This window comes from Apodemus sylvaticus, chromosome 19 (genome assembly GCF_947179515.1).
Source record: "Apodemus sylvaticus chromosome 19, mApoSyl1.1, whole genome shotgun sequence".
NCBI lineage: Eukaryota > Metazoa > Chordata > Mammalia > Rodentia > Muridae > Apodemus > Apodemus sylvaticus.
In genome coordinates this window covers 60,725,085-60,735,455 of record NC_067490.1, presented here as the reverse complement: position 1 = coordinate 60,735,455, position 10,371 = coordinate 60,725,085, and the positions used below count along the sequence as shown (strand labels likewise).

General features: G+C 38.8%; 1 pseudogene; it reads left to right on the top strand.

The window, feature by feature from the left end:
* Nucleotides 1-1,844: 1,844 nt before the first annotated feature.
* LOC127669741 (60S ribosomal protein L7a-like) lies at nucleotides 1,845-2,604 on the top strand (annotated as a pseudogene).
* Nucleotides 2,605-10,371: the final 7,767 nt, after the last annotated feature.

Sequence of the window (10,371 nt, the reverse complement as noted above, 5' to 3'; positions counted from 1 at the left end):
TTTTTGCTTTTTTAATTTTTCTGTCATAAAATATATACTGACCATGTCATCCCTTTCTCCCTTCCTCCCAGTCCCACTAGACACCTCATGCTCCTATATTTCCTTTCAGAAAAGAACAAGCCTCCAAGTGATATCAGTTATCACAGCATAACAAAATGCAATAGGACTAGACACAGACTCTCATATCAAGGCTGGACAATGCAACCCAGTAGGGGGAAAAGGGTCCCACGAGCATGAAAAGAGTTAGGAACACTCAACTCTCATTATTAGAAGTCCAACAAAAAATGGATGGAGCTAGAAAACAATTATCCTACGCAAGCCAACACAGATGCAGAAAGATAAGCATGATATATACTCACTTATAAGTGGATATTAGCTGTTAAGTAAAGGACAGTCACTTTTGCAATCCAAAGATAAAGTGGTTTAAGCGGGGAAGCATATATTTCCATGGAAAGGAGAAAATAGATTAGATTTTGAGAGTGGATTGGAGGCAGGTGGGAATGGAAAAAAGGAGAGAGACTTGATTTTTTTACTTAATGATTTATCACAATTTCAACTCACAAAGGTATAGTCATCCAGAAGTGTTTAAAATCATTGCTGAATTTCAGACTAAGTTCCTATTGACCTGCTGTCCATATGTCAGTTCATATTTTCATATAAGTATATTATATTTACATTCAGTTTGAAAACATACATTGTTTTATTAATATTTATAGTACTTTTGGTTTCATTGGTTATAAGAATTGTACTTATTTTGAAAACATCCTTTATTAAAGAGTATTTTTATAATAGACATATATAAAGCATTGGATAAAACATTTGAGCAAGATTAGTCATATTTTAAGTCTTTAAAAGATGAAATGACTAAAGCAATAATACTTCACTCAGGTAATCAACATCTGAAGAATATAGTGCTTCTAAGTTTGGTTTCAGTGATAGACTGAGAAAAATGAGTTAAAAATTAAAGTCTAGTTGTTCTAGTGATTCTAGTATGAAATAGATACAGGCAGATCTTATGAATGGCTGTCTGAAACAATGCTGTTTTTCCTATGTACTAATTAAATACTGCAGCCCACACTTTGCAACCTTCCTAGGACTGCATGTCTGTCAATGTGTCTCATCACTTACCTTATTTTGATAAACCCCCGTTATTTGATTAAAGAGCAATTATAAAGTAAGATATTTGAAGTTTTTCTTTTCAAGAATACAGAGATATTCTAGTATGAAAAGATTTTCTTCAGAACTCTCAGGGTTTTGTTTAGACAAATGAGCCAAGTGGAGGAAAAACTCAAGTTAGGAAGACAATAGAAAATACGAAGACTTTTGAGTTATCATTTTCTTTGCTATTCCCTAGAGTCCTGTGCATTGTTTTCACAGACAACTCATTTATTCTTCTCCAGAGTGATTAGACAGAGAAAGTTCCCTGGGAAAGAGCTCTCCAAAGACATGCTTCTCATGTACAGTTATCTTCTGTGCTGAGGCTAGAAGACAAACTCTGCTGCATTTGAAAAAAAACAAAAAACAAAACCATTGATTACATTTCCTAACACACAGAACACCCACTAACATGTACACGATTAAAGATGACCTTGTTTGAATCAGTTATTCTGAGAAACTTAAGTGAGAATTTTTTATATTACTTTATTTATGGGAATCAAATAAAATTTAAGATTTTAGTTATCCCCAATATACTAATAAAGAGTAATTAAAACCATGAGAATAATAAAAATAACATGCAATTAATTCAGAACCCATTATAAATAATCTAGAATACTAAGAAAACTTCTAATTCTTTAGTATTTTATGACAATTAAAAGGCAATGATGAGCTCTCTACCAGCCAAGCAAGATGCCTAAAGGAAAGAAGGCCAAGGGGAAGAAGGTGGCCCTGGCCCCCACCATCGTCAAGAAACAGGAGGCCAAAAAGGGAGTCAATCCTTTGTTTGAGAAAATGCCCAAGAACTTTGGCATTGGATAGGACATCCAGTCCAAAAGAGATCTAACACGCTTCATCAACTGGTCCTGCTACATCAGGCTGAAGCGGCAAAGAGCCATCCTCTATAAGTGGCTCAAAGTACCTCCTACCATTAACCAGTTCACCCAGGCCCTGGACAGGCAAACAGCTACTCAGCTGCCTAAGCTTGCCCACAAGTACAGGCCAGAGACAAAGCAAGAGAAGAAGCAAAGGCTACTGGCCTGTGCTGAGAAGAAAGCTGCTGCCAAAGGGGACGTCCCAACTAAGAGATCACCTGTCCTCTGAGCAGGAGTCAATACAGTCACCACCTTGGTGAAGAACAAGAAGGCTCAGCTGGTGGTGATTGCCCATGATGTAGACCCCATTGAGTTGGTGGTTTTTCCTGCCTTCCCTGTGTTGAAAGATGGGGGTGCCCTATTGCATCATCAAGGGAAAGCCCAGGCTGGGGTGCCTGGTCCACAGGAAGACATGCACCACTGTCACCTTCACACAGGTTAACTTGGAAGCCAAGGGTGCTCTGGCTAAACTGGTGGAAACTGGGGAGGCAAAGTCCTGGGTCCTAAGTCTGTGGATCACATTTCCAAGCTAGAAAAGGCAAAGGCTAAAGAACTCACCACTAAATTGGGTTAAATGTATACTAAGTTTTCTGTACATAAGTATAATTACAAAATTATCTGTAAACAAAAAAAGACAATGATGGGGGTTAGGGTTAGGAGGAAGAAGAAAGCAATCACTGGACGGGGTGTGGAGGGGACCTGGGTGGTAGAAGGAGGGGAAGAGAGGAACATGATTAGGTATTGGGTGGGAGAGGGGGAGGGAGGACAGTACTGAAGCCCTGAGGGCCAGCAGAAAGAATGGTAATGGGTACCTCGGGAGATAAGAGATGGGGGGGGGGACTCCCCTAGAATATACCAGAGACCTGGGAGGAGAGACTCTCAGGACTCAAAGGAAGGGACCTTCAATGAAATGCCCTACAGTGGGGAGAGGGAACTTGTAGAGTCCACCTCCAGTAGAAAGACAAGGTATCAAGTGGATTGATGGAGTTGCCATCCCACAGTCAATAACTCTGACCCAGAATTGTTCTTGTCGGAAAGAACTACGGGTAAAAACTGAAGAAGAATCTGAGGGAAATGAGGTCCAGAAACAGGACCAAATTGGGATCCAGCTCAAGGGAAGATCAGAAGGCCAGACACTATTACTGATACTATGGTATGCTTACAAACAGGAGCCTAGCATGACTGCCCACCAAAAGGCTCAACAAGAAGCAGAAAGAGGAAATAGACAATTTTAACGTGTTTTTCTATATATTTCTTGAATTTTATCAGAAATATTTTCCATGTAAATCTTTAATTTTATCTGAAAATGTTTATAATTCCACTTTCAATCAGCTTAGAATTTTTTATGCCTACCATCTTATCTGTATAATTTTCCATGATAATCTCCAATTGTAACATGTTTTCCTATATGTTTCTTCAATTTTATCAGAAATATTTTCCATGTAAATATTCAACTTTATCAGAAAATATTTATCATTCCACTTTCCATCAACTTAGGAATACTTTTATGCTTACCATTATTATATCCTAGAACCCTGTTTGAAGATGAGGCTAGCTTTAAACTTCACCAAGATCCATTTGCCTCTACCTCCCAAATGCTAGGATTAAAAGCATGTGTCACCATGCCTGGCCACTTTCAAGATTTTTATGCTTTTTTGTAAATTGTATTTTCAAATGATTGACTATTTGTATTTCTTTTTTTTTTAATTTTCTATATTTTTGTTTACATTCCAAATACTTTCCCCTTTCCTGGTTCCCCCCTCCCCATATGTCCCATAAGCCCTCTTCTCTCCACCCATTCTCTAATCACCCCCTCCCTTTTCTCTGTCCTGGTACTCCCCTACAATGCTGGATCAAGCCTTTCCATGATCAGGGCCCTTTCCTTCCTTCTTCATGGGAATCATTTGATATGTTAATTGTGTCTTGAGTATTCAGAGCTTCTGGGCTAATTAATATACACTGATCAGTGATTGCATTCCATGTGTATTCTTTTGTGATTGGGTTACCTCACTTAGGATGATATTTTCCAGTTCCAACCATTTGCCTAAAAATTTCATGAATTCATTGTTTTTAATTGCTGAGTAGTATTCCACTGTGTAAATAAACCACATTTTCTGTATCCATTCCTCCATTGAGGGACATCTGGGTTCTTTCCAGCTTCTGGCTATTATAAATAAGGCTGCTATGAACATAATGGAGCATGTGTCTTTATTGCATGCCGGGGAATCCTCTGGGTATATGCCCAGGAGATGTATAGCAGGGTCCTCGGGAAGTGTCATGTCCAGTTTTCTGAGGAACCACCAGACTGATTTCCAAAGTGGTTGTACCAGCTTGCAATCCCACCAGCAGTGGAGGAGTGTTCCTCTTTCTCTGCATCCTCGCCAACACCTGCTATCTACTGAGTTTTTAACCTTAGCCATTCTGACTGGTGTGAGGTGAAATCTCAGGGTTGTTTTGATTTGCATTTCCCTAATGATTAATGATGTTGAACATTTCTTAAGGTGCTTCTTAGCCATTTGAAGTTCTTCTGGTGAAAATTTCTTTGTTTAGATCTGTACCCCATTTTTAATAGGGTTATTTGGTTCCCTGGGGTCTAGCTTCTTGAGTTCTTTGTATATATTGGATATTAGCACCCTGTCGGATGTAGGGTTGGTGAAGATCCTTTCCCAATTTGTTGGTTGACGTTTTGTCCTTTTGACAGTGTTCTTTGTCTTACAGAAACTTTGTAATTTTATGAGGTCCCATTTGTCAATTCTTGATCTTAGAGCATAAGCTATTGGTGTTCTGTTCAGGAACTTTGCCCCTGTGCCCATGTCCTCAAGTGTCTTCCCCAGTTTCTTTTCTATTCGTTTCAGTGTCAGGTTTTATGCGGAGATTATTGATTAACTTGGAGTTGAGCTTAGTACAAGGAGATAAGAATGGATCAATTCACAATCTTCTGCATGCTGACCTCCAATTGAACTAGCACCATTTGTTGAAAAGGCTATTTTTCCCCCACTGAATGTTTTCAGCTCCTTTGTTGAAGATCAAGTGACCATAGGTGTGTGGGTTCATTGTTGGGTCTTCAATCCTATTCCATTGATCCACTTGCCTGTCATTATACAAATACCATGCAGTTTTTAACACTATTACTCTGTAGTAATGTTTGAGGTCTGGGACACTCATTCCCCCAGAAGTTCTTTTACTGTTGAGAATAGTTTTAGCTAGTCTGTTTGTTTGTTTGTTTGTTTGTTTTTTTGGTTTTTTTGTTATTCCAGATCAATTTGAGAATTGCTCTTTCTAACTCTATGAAGAACTGAGTTGGGATTTTGATGGGGATTGCACTGAATCTGTAGATTGCTTTTGGCAAGATGGCCATTTTAACTATATTAATCTTGCCAATCCATGAGCATGGAAGAGTTTTCCATTATTTGAGGTCTTCTTCGATTTCTTTCTTTAGAGATCTGAAGTTCTTGTCATATAGATCTTTCGCTTGTTTGGTTAGAATCACACCAAGATACTTTATGTTGTTTGTGGCTATTGTGAAGGATGTCATTTCCCTAATTTCTTTCTCCGTCTGCTTATCCTTTGAGTATAGGAAGGTTACTCATTTGCTAGAGTTGATTTTCTAACCAGCCACTTTACTAAAGTTGTTTATCAGCTGTAGGATTTCTGTAGTGCAGTTTTTTGGGTCACTTAAGTAGACTGTTATTTGGAAAAAGTGATATTTTGACTTCTTCCTTTCCAATTTGTATCCCTTTGACCTCCTTATGTTGACTAATTTCTCTAGCCAGGACTTCAAGAACTATATTGAAACGATATGGTGAGAGGGGGCAGCTTTGTCCAGTCCCTGATTTTAGTGGGATTGTTTCAAGTTTCTCTCCATTTAGTTTGATGTTGGCTACTGGTTTGCTGTATATTGCTTTAACTATGTTTAGGTATGGGCCTTGAATTCCTGTTCTTTCCAAGACTTTTAGCATGAAAGGATGCTGAATTTTGTCAAATGCTTTTTCAGCATCTAATGAAATGACCATGTGGTTTTCTTCTTTGAGTTTATTTAGTGGATAGCATTGATGGATTTCTATATATTGAACCATCCCTGCATCCCTGGGATGAAGCCTACATGATCTTGGTGGATGATCATTTGATGTGTTCTTGTATTCGGTTGGTAAGAATTTTTTTGAGTATTTTTGCATCAATATTTATAAGGGAAATTGGCCTGAAGTTCTCTTTCTTTGTTGGATCTTTGTGTGGTTTTGGTATCAGTGTAATTGTGGCTTCTTAGAACGAGTTGGGTAGAGTTCCTTCTGTTTCTATTTTGTGGAATAGTTTGAAGAGTATTGGTGTTAAGTCTTCTTTGAAGGGCTGATAGAATTCTGCACTAAGGCCATCTGGTCATCTCCTTCTTTTGGTTGGAAGGCTTTCTATGACCCCTTGTATTTCTTTAGGGGTTATGGGACTGTTTAGATGATCTATTTGATGCTGATTTAATTTTGGTGTTTGGTATCTGTCTAGGAAATTGTCCATTTCCTCCAGATTCTCAAGTTGTGTTGAGTATATGCATTTGTAGTAGGATCTGATGATTTTTTTTAATTTCTTCAGTTTCTGTTGTTATATCTTACTTTTTCATTTCTAATTTTTAATTTGGATACTGTCTCTGTGCCCTTTGGTTAGTCTGGCTAAGGGTTTATCTATCTTGTTGATTTTTTTTCAAAGAACCAGCTCCTGGTTTTGTTGATTCTTTGTATAGTTCTCTTTGTTTCTACTTGATTGATTTCATCCCTGAGTTTGATGATTTCCTGTATTCTTCTCCTCCTGGGAGATTTACCTTCTTTTTGTTCCAGGGCTTTCAGTTGTGCTGTTAAGTTGCTAGTGTATTCTCTCTCCATTTTCTTTTTGGAGGCACTCAGTGCTATGAGTTTTCCTCTTAGCGCTGCTTTCATTGTTTCCCATAGATTTGGGTATGTTGTGTCTTCATTTTCATTAAATTCTAAAAAATTCTTTGATTTCTTTCTTTATTTCTTCCTTGACCAAGGCATCATTGAGTAGAGTATTGTTCAGTTTCCTTGTGTATGTGGGATTTCGGTCGTTTTTGTTGCTATTGAAGACCACTTTTACTCCGTAGTGATCTGATAGGAGGCATGGGTTTAGTTCGATCTTCTTATATTTGTTGAGGTCTGTCTTGTGACCAATTAGATGATCGATTTTGGAGAAGGTGCTATGAGGTGCTGAGAAAAAGGTATATTCTTTTGCTTTAGGATGAAATGTTCTATATATATCTGTTAAATCCAACTGGTCCAAAGCTTCAATTATTTTCACTGTGTTCCTATTTAGTTTCTGTTTTCCTGATTTGTCCATTGAGGAGAGTGGAGTGTTGAAGTCACCCACAATTATTGTGTTAGGTGCAATGTGAGCTTTGAGGTTTAGTAAAGTTTCTTTTACAAATGAGGGTGCCTTTGTATTTGGAGCATAGATGTTCAGAATTGAGAGTTCTTCTTGGTATATTTTTCCTTTAACCAGCAAGAAGTGTCATTTTGTGTCTCTTTTGATGACTTTAGGTTGAAAGTCAGTTTGATCTGATATTAGAGTGGCTACTCTGGCTTGTTTCCTGAGACCATTCGATTGTAAAATTGTCTTCCAGCCTTTTACTCTAAAGTAGTGATTGTCTTTGACACTGAGGTGTGTTTCCTGTATGCAGCAAAATTTAGGGTCCTATTTACATATCCAGTCCAATAATCTGTGTCTTTTTATTGGGAGAATTGAGTCCATTGATGTTAAGAGATATTAAAGAATAGTGATTATTACTTCCTGTCATTTTTGATGTTATTTTTTATATGTGATTGTTCAGGGTGTAGTTTCCTTCCTTGTATTGGTGTTTTCCTCCTATTATCCTTTGTAGGGCTGGGTTTGTGGAAAGATATTGTGTAAATTTGGTTTTGTCACAGAATATCTTGGTTTCTCCATCTATGGTGATTGAGAGTTTTGCTGGGTATAGTAGTTTTGGCTGGCATTTGTGTTCTCTTAGAGTCTGCATGAGAGCTGCCCAGGATCTTCTAGCTTTCATGGTCTCCGGTGAGAAGTCTGGTGTAATTCTGATAGGTCTTCCTGTATAAGTTACATGGCCTTTTTCTCTTACTGCCTTTAATATTTTTTGTTTAGTACATTTGGGGTTTTGATTATTATGTGATTGGAGGTATTTCTGTTCTGGTCCAATCTGTTTGTAGTTCGGTAGGCTTTTTGTATCTTCATGGACATCTCTCTCTTTAGGTTAGGGAAGTTTTCTTCCATAATTTTGTTGAAGATATTTGCTGGCCCTTTAAACTGTACATCTTCACTTTCATCTATGCCTATAATCCTTAGGTTTGGCCTGCTCATTGTGTCCTGGATTTCCTAGATATTTTGGATTACAAGCTTTTTGCATTTTGCAGTTTCTTTGACTGTTGAGTCCATGGTTTCTTTGGTATCTTCGGCATCTGAGATTCTTTCCTCTATCCCTTGTATTCTCTTGTTGATATTTGCATCTATGTCCCCTGATTTCTTCCCAAGGTTTTCTATCTCCAAAGTTGTCTCCCTTTGTGATTTCTTAGTTGTTTCTACTTCTGTTTTTAGATCCTGGATTGTTTTGCTCAGGTACTTCACTTGCTTGTTTGTGTTTTCCTGTAATTCTTCAAGAGATTTTTATGTTTTCTCTTTCTTGACTTCTGCCTGTTGACCCAAGTTCTCCTATATTTCTTTAAGTGATTTGTGCATTTCCTCCTTATTGGCTTCTATCTTTTGACCCATATTCTCCTGAATTTCTTTAAATGATTTTTGTGTTTCCCTTGTAAGGGCTTCTAACTTTTGATCTGTTTTCTCCTGGATTTCTTTAAGAGATTTATGTCCTTCATGTGTTCCTCTAACAGCATTATGACCAGTGATTTTAAATCCAAATCCTGTTTTTTTCTGATGTGTTGGGTGTCCAGGACTTGCTGTTCTTGGAGAATTGGGTTCAGATGCTGCCATATCGCCTTGATTTCTGTTGGTGATGTTTCTACGATTGACTTTTGTCCTCTGGTTCTCTCTGGTGTTAGTTGGTCCTGTTGTCAGTGGTTGGTTCTTGAACCTCCTGTGAGCCCATAAGGCTATTTCTGCACCACTGGCTGACTGGGTTTTCCCTGGCAGAGATTGCTGATGTGCTGCCCTGCTCTTGTGTGCTGTTGGAGCCCTGCTGTGTCTTGCCCGAAACAATGTTATACTTGGGTTGTCTCAGTGAACCTGGTGTTCCCTGTCTGCTCTGTCATGGAGCAAAGATGGAGGTGGGGAGTCTGTCCAAGTGCTGATCACCATGTAGGGCACAGAACCCATGACTGGCTGGCACAGAGACGAACCACTGATCTGCCCAGGTCCTGGGTACAGGCACACCCTTGGTGGTTTGTGTCTCCAGAGGTCTTAAACACAGGATATCTCAGTACCTGGTGCTGCCCCTCTGCTCCATCAGGGAGAGGAATTGATCCATTCTTATTATCTACTTGTACTAAGCTCAAGTCCAAGTGTATCATGGACCTCCACGTAAAACCAGACACACTGAAACTAATAGAAAAGAAACTGGGGAAAACCCTTGGGCACATGGGCACAGGGGAAATTTTCCTCAACAGAACACCAATAGGTTATGCTCTAAGATCAAGAATTGACAAATGGGATCTCATAAAACTACAAAGTTTCTGTAAGGCAAAGGACACTGCCAAAATGACAAAATGGTAGTCAACAAATTGGGAAAAGATCTTTATCAACCCTACATCTGACATGGGGCTAATATCCATGATATGCAAAGAACTCAAGAAGTAGACCCCAGAGAGCCAAATAACCCTATTAAAAATGGGGCACAGAGCTAAACAAAGAATTTTCACCTGAGGAATATTGAATGGCTGAGAAACACCTAAAGAAATGTTCAACATCCTTAGTCATCAGGGAAATGCAAATCAAAACAACCCTAAGATTTCACCTCACACCAGTCAGAATAGCAAAGATCAAAAACTCAAGAGAAAACAGGTACTGGCGAGGATGTGGAGAAACAGGAACATTCCTCCACTGCTGGTGGGGTTGCAAGCTGGTACAACCACTCTGGAAATCAGTCTGGCAGTTCCTCAGAAAACTGAGCATGATACTACCAGAGGACCCTGTTATACCACTCCTGGGTATATACCCAGAGGATTCCCCAGTGTGTAATAAGGATACATGCTCCACTATGTTCATAGCAGCCCTATTTATAATAGCCAGAAGCTGGAACGTACCGAGATGTCCCTCAATGGAGGAATGGATACAATAAATGTGGTGTACACTATGAAATACTACTCAGCTATTAAAAACCATGAACTCATGAAAT